Source organism: Empidonax traillii, unplaced genomic scaffold (genome assembly GCF_003031625.1).
Source record: "Empidonax traillii isolate 1590-97213 ecotype Southwest subspecies unplaced genomic scaffold, ASM303162v1 scaffold992:size1346157, whole genome shotgun sequence".
Lineage (NCBI taxonomy): Eukaryota > Metazoa > Chordata > Aves > Passeriformes > Tyrannidae > Empidonax > Empidonax traillii.
In genome coordinates, this window is record NW_020956185.1 from 1,145,004 (window position 1) to 1,154,229 (window position 9,226).

Consider the following 9,226-nt stretch of genomic DNA (forward strand, 5'->3'; position numbering starts at 1 on the left):
ACATTAGGGTAATTTTGTCTCTGACATTCCCCCAAGAGGAATTACTCATGTCCTGCTATTATTTATTTTACTGCTAAGAGCCTGGGTTTTAGGAGTAGTTTTAATTAAATACCAACTCTCCTCCTCAATTAGGATCACCTTTATCTAGCTTGCTCTACTTTGCATTATTCAGCAGCATCACTTGTTTCCTTCTGTTGATCCCTCTCTGGAGCTGCAGAAAGCCCCCCTCTCCCTTGAAATCCTATCAGCCAAAACACAAGGTTTTACCCATGTAAAGAGCCATCCCATGCAAGATTTGGCGCTGAACACTGGTTATGCAGAATTCCAATCTAAAATGATGTCAAGTGACACTGCCAAGAGCAACAGCATCTCCCATAGCCCCCCAGATCCCCTTGCTGCAGTGCCCATGGTATGTTGCTCCTACTGTCCCTCTCGGGTTCCTGTGCTCCTCTGGGGCTTTGCTCACACTTCCCCTGCCCTCTGATGTTGTGGTTTCCTTGGGCAGTTTGAAGTGCAGCGTGTCCACTCACTGGGTAAACACTTCTTCAAAGCCTTTGCTGGCCTTGGATCACGAATCAGATCCCGGTGTATTCCAGATTTCAGCACACAGCATTCTTGGAAGCTGCTCTACATTAATGTTTCAAGAGTCATTCATTCATGCTCCCCAAGTGACAGAGGCAGAACTGATGACTCCTGCCTGGGAAGTTGGCAGGAGCAGCCTCAGCTATTTCCACTGGGTGGAATCCAAGCACAGCACAGCCTCCAAGCGCGTTGGCTGCCCCAGCACCGGCAGCGGAGCCAGCCCCAGGTTCCGCAATGGCTGTGGGCACAGCCCCTCCTGGCACGGCCCTCGGCTCCACACGGCACAGGTGCCCTTCCCAGGCAGCCTCAGCCCTCCAGAGCACACATCTCCCTTCAGGCACTGCTCCAGTCCCCCCCAGCCTGAGGAAAGGGAGAGGCAGCAGCCAGAGCATTTTCATTTCACTCCTCACAGACTCGACAAGGCTTTTTCCAAGAGTTTACAGACTACAGTTACTTCCCAAAACAGAAGGTGGATTAGTTTTTATGGGCACACATACTATTCCTTTTCCACGAGCAAAATAGAACTGCATCCAAGCATCAGATCCATTAGTGTGCAAAGGGAACATGTGGACACTCTGCCTCGCACTTCCAGGCTCAGCAAGTGCATTCCTCCAAGGCTCCGGCACCTCTGCTGGACTTTCATCAAGGACCAGAATTTATCCCCCACAACCTAAGCACACAACTCTCAGTCTGGAGGGTTCCCAGCTAGGAGGAGTTTCAGGTTATGGTTTATACTGGGCAGGAGGAGATACACCACGTATTTTATAGATGTTACCAAGTATTTTTCAGAGCCATCTCTGTATGTTTCAAGGTATTTTTTTCCTACCTTAAATAAGGTTTTTCCTGCAGCTGGGACAAGGACCTCTCCTCTGGTCTCTCCACAAATAGTTTTCAACAGCAATAAACTGGTTGTTCAGGTGTCATTCAAATAGATGCTTAGAAAACCTTTCCTATCTCCTTTCTCTGGCTTTCACCAACGTTTCTTGAAACCCTGCCAATTAAAAACCCTCCAGTTCAAGTTCCCAAGGCAGGAACCATCATTTTGCCTCCTATAGGACAACAAATAATCTATAAATGTTTTAAACCACTAACTGAAAGTAATAAGCCATAAGCTAATGTCTATTTACTAAATTTCACTTTCATTCACCTGCTGTTGTACAACACCCATTATTCTGCTATTTAAATATATGGTTTAGAGGCACAGTCAGGCATATATTCACCACGAGAACATAGGCAGGCACAAGGCAATGTTAAAAACATTCTCCCTCACCCCTTTCTTAGACCTCAGAAAATGAGTACTTACTGACTGATTTAAATTTTCAGCCTAGAAAGGGAGTGACAGAGACATTTTTCTCAGTTCTCCAGCTTGGGAAGGTAACAAAAATGTAGAAATCACCTTAGTTTTAGAGTTCAGAACGCTGGACCCTGTTGCCCCATCTACCTCCCACAGGAGTAAGCTTACCTTGAAAAGAAGATCCTGGAGAAATACTTCTGGAGTGAATTCAGCCCCTTCTTCCTTCTAACTGCAGGTTGCTGCTTGTCTTAAACACGGGAAACATCCCTTGCTTCAGGCACAAATCCTCAGCAATTTCATCTGAAAGCTTCTCCCGAAAGCTGCTCCTGCACATGCAAAGCCCCCGCTGCAGCTCCAGCCTGCCCGGCACTGGCAGTGCCCCCGGTGCCCCCAGCCCTGGTGGTGGCAGCAGCACAGGGAAGGCAGAACAGCCTCACAGTGAGCAGTGCCATGAAAGCCTCCCTCCAGCTGAGGAGATCTCACTGCAGACACATCCCCTGGCAGGATGCTGGCACGCAGTGAGTCAATGTTTTCTGGGACCTTTCTTGTCGTGGGTGATGCTGTGAGCTCAGCAGAGAGGATGGCACAGTGCCTCGAGCGGCATTTTGCACAAAAGGCAAGGGCAACATACTCATCGAGATTCCGGTGATAAAGACTCCGTGCGTTTCCCCCCTCAACCAAGCCTGGAAATCCCAGCCTTGGCTTCACCCTGCCATGGGGGGGGGGAGCTGCAGGAACAACCTCATGCTCAGAGAGTCTGTGGTTCAAGGCTCCTGGGCCCTACAAACAGCAGGCCACGAGTGGCAGGTGCAGTGCTACCCCATCCAAGAGCTCCTTCCCAGTGTGGGGAGTGTTGCCATGCCCCTCTCTGGGAGCGCTGGGCAAGTCACACAAGACCAGCATGTGTCACAAGAACACCAACTCTAATACAAGGTTGATACCTCTGCAAGGCTAAATTTCAGCACCAGATCTCCTGACACCCTGCAGAAGGAAGGGGAACTGTGCTAAGGCTTCAGACTTCATAGGGATGTCAGTGAGGACAGATTTATTAGGCTGATTGAAGCAGCTGGAACCACTCTGTTCCTGCTCCTCAGCCCCAAGTGCAAGGCAGCAGAACCCAATGCTGGAATCAAGGCAGCAAGGGCAATGGCTTCCCCCACTGCAGCTGCTTCAGAAATCAAGTCAAGACCAGCAGGGCAGCCAGTGAGGCAGTAAGGTATTTTCCACCCGTATCTTGATAAAGAAGCCAGTTATTTACAGCTTTCTGGCATGTCAGTTACTTCAGTACTTCCTGAACAACATTCAGCAAGGAGATGCTTTTTTCTTGTTTAAGATGAGGGTGTTTTATCCGAGAGAATTCTTTTTTCTCTCTTTTAGAGTTGGCTTCCATTTCCCCCGTGGATAACCACAAGCACATTTTTGTGAACATTAGGTAACAAGGAGGCCTGCTGCTAATTCTTTCACATCAGGGCCTGGGGAAAAATACAAACTGTCGGGTGAAAGCTAAAAAACAAACAGAAAAGATGGGAGGGGGAAGAGAACAGGAGTGAGAAAATAACTCAGGAGTGAGTCAGCCATGCTCCTCCTGCTTAGTCACCTGTAGTGCTGCTCTCCAGACACATGGGAGATGGGGAATAAGATGCCTGCCTGCCTTCCACCCACCTCCTCCCCACAGGGACATGCACAGAGAGGAGATGGGGCAGAGTTTTGGGAACAGCCATGACAGGGTACAGTTCTCTGCAGCAGCAGAGCTGGCAGTAACCCCCTTGCTGCTGTTTCCCATCCCCTCCTGTTGCCCCTGCACTATTTCTCAATTAAATCATCTCGATTCAACCTGTTCATGTGCTGGTTTGAGTTCCTCTGGCAGTGCCCTGCAGTTTTGCCAGCGGAGGGGGTTGCCATGGAGAAGAGGGTGATGTCACTGACACAAAAAGCACCGAATTTACAAATACAACAGAAATGGAGCTATTTATAAAGAGCTGCTTCTCTCCCCCCACTCTTGGCTGGGGTGGGTGGAGACAAAGGCAGCAGATCCATTCCTGATGTTTCTGTCAACAAGTCTCAGAAATTAATTTTCTGAAACTACTGAATGCTGCCAGCTTTGGGACTTCATTCAGAAGAGCTGGATTCAGCTTTCCAGCTCCTCACTGCTTTTGAGAGCAAAACTTCTACCCCCAAAAAACTGCAGCATCACTGAGATACACTTGTGGGAGCTCTGCACTAACTGCTGGGATCACAGCACATGTGGAGGGGCAGAGTGCAGCTCCTGGGACTGGCTGCCTTGGCTGTGGGGGTGCCACTGCACATCAACACAACCATCGGGGAAGGAAACACTTAGCACTCAGGAAAACTGCAAAACACAGAAGAGAGGAGAACTGCAAGTGAGGAAAAGTAGCAACTTAGTGTAGTGTTACCTTGGTTTTATGAGCCATTTCCCCTCCACAGAAGAGAAAAATTTATTGATACACATATGTAGCTAAGAAAACATACATAAAAGTATAATAGCAGTTTTATACATGACCAAACCCCAAACTTCCATGATCTGTCCAGTCTCCCATGCAGAGCCAGGAGCAGTGGGCAGAAGGTGTGTCCTCAGTCTGGAACTCTCTTTGTCTCAGTAAGACAAGTTGAACAAAACTACAAAAGCATTACAAGGGCTCTGCCAGAGCATCCACAGCTCAGCACCCAACAGGTTGGCTTCTACTGTAATGACATGGCAGAACAGTCACGAGAAGCAGGGCTCTCATCTCTCCTCAACCAGGCCAACTACCCAAACAGCATTTCCTAACTTGCTGTCTCCCATTTCAAGAGGCCCAGTGTGTACTTATTAGACAAACTAACTCTTTTCCATCATCCAATGCACCAGTGTTCCTCCTCACACAGCAGCTGTTCTGCCTTTCCCACTCCACCCACACTGCTGAGCATCCTGGAGGAAAGGCTGGGGACACATCAGGAAAGATCACCGTGGAAACACAATGAAGTTTAAGACAGTGAAGAACGTGCCATACAGTGAAAGCCCACAGAAACTTAAGCTTGTAATTGAGAATAATCTTGATGGGTGGACATGTACTGCTGACTTGGATAAAAACCTCATCAGCTCAGCTGATAGGAAGGCAAACACCATGTTGGACTTGGTGCATGGAGCACATGTAGAGCAGAAAGGAATGCTCAGGGATGCAGTGAAGTGTCTTCCATGTTCAGCTGTGTGGGAATTATCTGTTCAAAGAGCTGAGAAAAGGATCATAGAGAGTTTTCCATTGTTGTCCAAATCCAAAGTGAAAAACATGCTTTTCCAGGACATAAGGAGGAAGAATAATTTTTCTAATTGCATCCAAACAGGATGCATCCTGTTACACATTGTCCACGTTCAGCAAATCAGAGACTGCCTTCACAGCTGAGAGCAAGGTTTCTGGTTCAGGCTAGTCAGGACTCTCCCAGCTGACACTTGTTCTACATCTTGATAAAGACCTGCTGCTTTTAGACAGGATGTAAGCCAGTTTCTAAGATAAAAGACTGTGGCTCCAGTAAAGTTGTCCCTAGTTCCCCTACAAACAGCAGGAGCAGGGGATGTGCCACTGAAACAAGGGGTGGCCCCTGCCATTGTCTTGTCAAAGGGCATCAGCAGGACTGGGCTGGCACCAAGGGAACAGGCTCAGGACAGGACAAGTTGCAGCCAGCTCAGTTCACACCCAGATGAAGCACCAACCCAGGCTGGCTCTTCAGGAGCAGCTGCAGATGGAGCAGAACAACTCTGTGCTGTTACTGATGACCCAGTGCCATTTGACTGGATACTAAGGAAACACACCAACAAGCCCCATTCACCACTGTTTTACACTATTCCAACTTTTTTTCCCTACAAAAGGATTCCTGGGTGAATAATTACAGAGTACCACACTACACTGAAGTACATGACTAGTTTAGCTTCAAGGAACCTCACAGCTTGAGATCCTGAAAACTGAAGAGAATCCAAAGCACTGGGAAAACAACCAGCAGCTCAGGCCCAGAACTGAACACTAACATTTGCCTTTTTGTCACTCAGCTGCTGCTCCTGCTTTGTAAATCACACTGCCACACCAGCTGGAGCCACAGGATCAATAATTAAATAGGTCTGGATGGTAATTACTGCAAAAGGAGAGTAGGGAACAACCATTTCTAGAACGAACAAAAGGAACCAACATATTTCCCCAGTCTTACTTAGTGACCTCAATATCCACATGTTGTTTAATATTTTAAAATGTTATGGAAAAGAAACCTCTGTATTTCTAAGTTTCCAACCCTGGCATTCTGCTGAATTAAGCAAGCAGAGGGGCAGTGAGTGTAAAACAGTGAGAACCAAGAGAATGAAGCTGGTGAAGTGTTCCTTTACCCAGCTCTAAGGGCAGTCTGTGTAAGCACAGTTAATGTAAATGCAGTGCCCATAGCCCCAGGCTAAAGCAGAGGCTCCAGCCGGCAGTTCTGCAGCCCACAGCCAAATAACTCTCTTGGAATAAGGACTCTCATCTTCTGTACACAGCAGATTTCCTCTGGGGAAATCACGGGGCACAGCCTGGAGCACAGCACCTCAGGAGCTGCACTTCAGCCCCAGGTCATTTGGAATATTTATTAAGTGGGAAATCAGCAGCAGCGCAGAGGAAAAGTTTAGAATTACTTGCTGATACACATGCAGGTGGGATGATTTGTCTACTTTGAATAACAGAATCACTAAGGCTGGAAAAGACCACTAAGAGCCCAACCAGCACTGCCAAGGCCACCGCCAAACCACATCCCCAAGTGCCACCTCTAGATAAACTTTAAATCCTTCCAGAAATAGTGACTCAACCACTTCTTCCTGGGGGTGCCCCAACACCCTTTATAGATTCTTCTTAGCCCTCCTTTTGTTGTTTGTCCTGTTGGTTTTATGCTTTTACAGCAGTACCCAGGGTAAGTTTTAGTTGGGCTTTGGCCCTTCTAGTTTTCTCCCTGCATGACCACAAGAGATCGTGGTAGCCCTGCTGAGTTTCCTACCCCTTCCAGTTCATTCTGGAAGAACAAAAAGCCAAGTGTTACCTGCTAGCACAAGCCCAAGCTTACACCTCCTAATCTGTGTAACACAGGCCCCAGGCTGGAAAAGTCTCAGATAACTGCACAAAATACACCTGAGGCATTTTATCAATTACCTCAGATTTAGGATTTTACATCTAAAAATCACATACCTTTTGAGACCAGCAGATGATGAGTGCTCCTCAGGCTTCCTTGGGCTTCCTTACAACGATCTCTTCAGGGATAAAGTGGGTGTGGGCTCACAGTATATTTAACCACGTGCAGGTGTACCTTGGAAAGCTGTTAGGTTCTGCCCCACCATTGGTGGTTGCACTCCCTGACACTCAGGGGTCGCCAGGAGCACCTGTGTGTGGGCACTGATCTCCAGGAGCCCTGGAGACAGGGGAGCCAATTCTGCAATCCCAGCTGCAAGAGCTTAAGGGCAGACAATGGCTCACACCAGTGGGGTTTGCCCCACCCACAGCTCCAGCCACATTTGATCAGCCTCCATTTTTATAGGTAGCATATTTTTGGGGCTTAGTGACTTCCTGCCATTATTTCCACTTAACACAACAGAGTGGACATTAACAGCTTGATTCTGTCACTGCTTCTGAATCAAAGCAGTTCAAGTCTGCAGAGATCTTCCAGACATCACTGTTGTATCTCTGGTCAAGTTTTATTCTCAAACAACCTGGAACAACCATGATCCATTACTTCCTTGGGTTTACATTCCTTGGTGCACTTTTATTTATTTAACAGTGTAATAAAACTCTCAAGAGCTCAGATCCCATCACCATACTGTTTTGTGATAACCTGACTAGGACTTTTACACCCTTCACACATTTCACCCTGCCAGACACCCCTTGTGGCCCTTCCTGTCATCCCAGGGTCTGTCGGTGCCTCTTTTCCTTGGACACTGCTAAGACAACGTTCATCTGCAAATAACTTGTGGGCAATCTCCTGTTTAGTGATGAGTCTGTGACAGCTCCAGCCTGTGAGAGCATCTCTGTTACACAGTGACTCAGAAGTGATGCTTAGGAAAAGCTTTGCAGGTTGGAGGCAGAGTTATTTGAACATACAACAGGGAGGTCAAAAGAAGACCTCCCTGCCCTCCAGGTACATGTTGGTGCAATGAGTTTGTGGGCTGGGGGAGCAGAGCCTTACCTGTGTGGGACAGGTGGAGTTTCACTGCAGTAGAACTTGGAACAGCCAGCACAAGAGGTGACTGCTCTTTGTTATCCCTGCTCCTTCCTCTGCTATTTGTGTGTGTTTATTGTGGCCAGGTTATAATGCCACTGCTGTGTTTGCTTTGCAGTACTTGGGGGCAGTTTTGTGCGGGACACACATGAAGAGTGACTGATCAGGGGCAGGCTTATTACACAGAGAAGGATTTAGTACACATTTGTTCAGAAAGAAAACAGGTGCCAAGGCAGCATCAAAGTCATAGTGGAGGATTGCAGCAGAAATAGATCTCCTTATAAACAACAAACAGGTTCACTTACAGATTTTAAAGACCTTTGCTGAACTTGTGCTGAGAGCTCTTATCTGTGTGTTCAGGCTGTTCTCAAAAGCTTCCTGTCTGAATTAGACATGGTGAAGTTGTTCTGTACTGGCTGCAAACAAGTCTTGCCCAAGAAGTCTGAGCGGTACTTTGTTAGCAACGTTCTCTTCCTAAGCTACCTGGTTTTCAGACCTGTGCTGCACGGGATAAACTCAAACAGGAACAAGTGAGACCCCCAGATTTTGTCTAAAAGGCAAAAGTTAGAGGATCAGCAAAAGAAAATAAATTTCAACTGAAGAACAAACATGCAATTTTTTTAGAGCTAGCAGAACTTAGCTACGCATTGCACTCCTAGTTGCTCTACCAATGATCTTGGCTCTAAAGTCTGGCTGGAGATAAATCATTATTTATCTGCTTGCTCAGCACATGACTTATCAATGACTTGTACTACATGAAGCATTATTTAAGGCATTCATGGACCAAAATAAATTTTTCTGCAGCAGTTTACATTAGATATTAAAGCTGGTCTATCAGAGCATTTAAGGTCCCATTCCTGGATTACAAGAACATATAAAAAAGGCATTAGGAAGCTGGGAGAGGAAAAAGAACACAGGCCAAAGCAAGAGGAGTAGTGCTGGAATATGCAGAAAAAATAGGAAACAAGGTGGCTTGTAGACATGGAAGAAAAACAGAATTAAGCTCCAGAGCAGAGTTTGGAGACAACACAAACAGGAGAATCAACAGAACCACAGCCGGGCAACTGAACAAAATGGAAGTACCCAGCCAGTTTGGCTTTCCAGGGAGATAAAAGTCCTGGGGATGCAGTCATG

The 9,226-nt window shown here is 47.0% G+C and overlaps 1 protein-coding gene and 1 long non-coding RNA gene across 4 annotated transcripts in view; both read right to left on the minus strand.

Moving 5' to 3' along the window:
* PAK6 (p21 (RAC1) activated kinase 6) overlaps positions 1-2,742 on the minus strand; it is a 36,988-nt gene extending 34,246 nt beyond the window's left edge. For 2 of the 3 annotated variants that reach the window (XM_027903726.1, XM_027903727.1), the window contains exons 1-2: positions 2,045-2,742; positions 1,409-1,631 (exon numbers count right to left, since the gene is read on the minus strand). The gene's annotated coding sequence lies outside the window, so the exon portion shown is untranslated. The remainder of the gene's footprint in view (positions 1-1,408; positions 1,632-2,044) is intronic. The other variant, XM_027903728.1, reaches the window with a different exon arrangement.
* Positions 2,743-3,203: 461 nt separating this feature from the next.
* LOC114067980 lies at positions 3,204-9,224 on the minus strand. Its single transcript, XR_003573499.1, has 2 exons — positions 8,398-9,224; positions 3,204-3,379 (listed from the first exon to the last, which is right to left on the minus strand). It is a non-coding gene; the product is annotated as an uncharacterized LOC114067980 (long non-coding RNA).
* Positions 9,225-9,226: the final 2 nt, after the last annotated feature.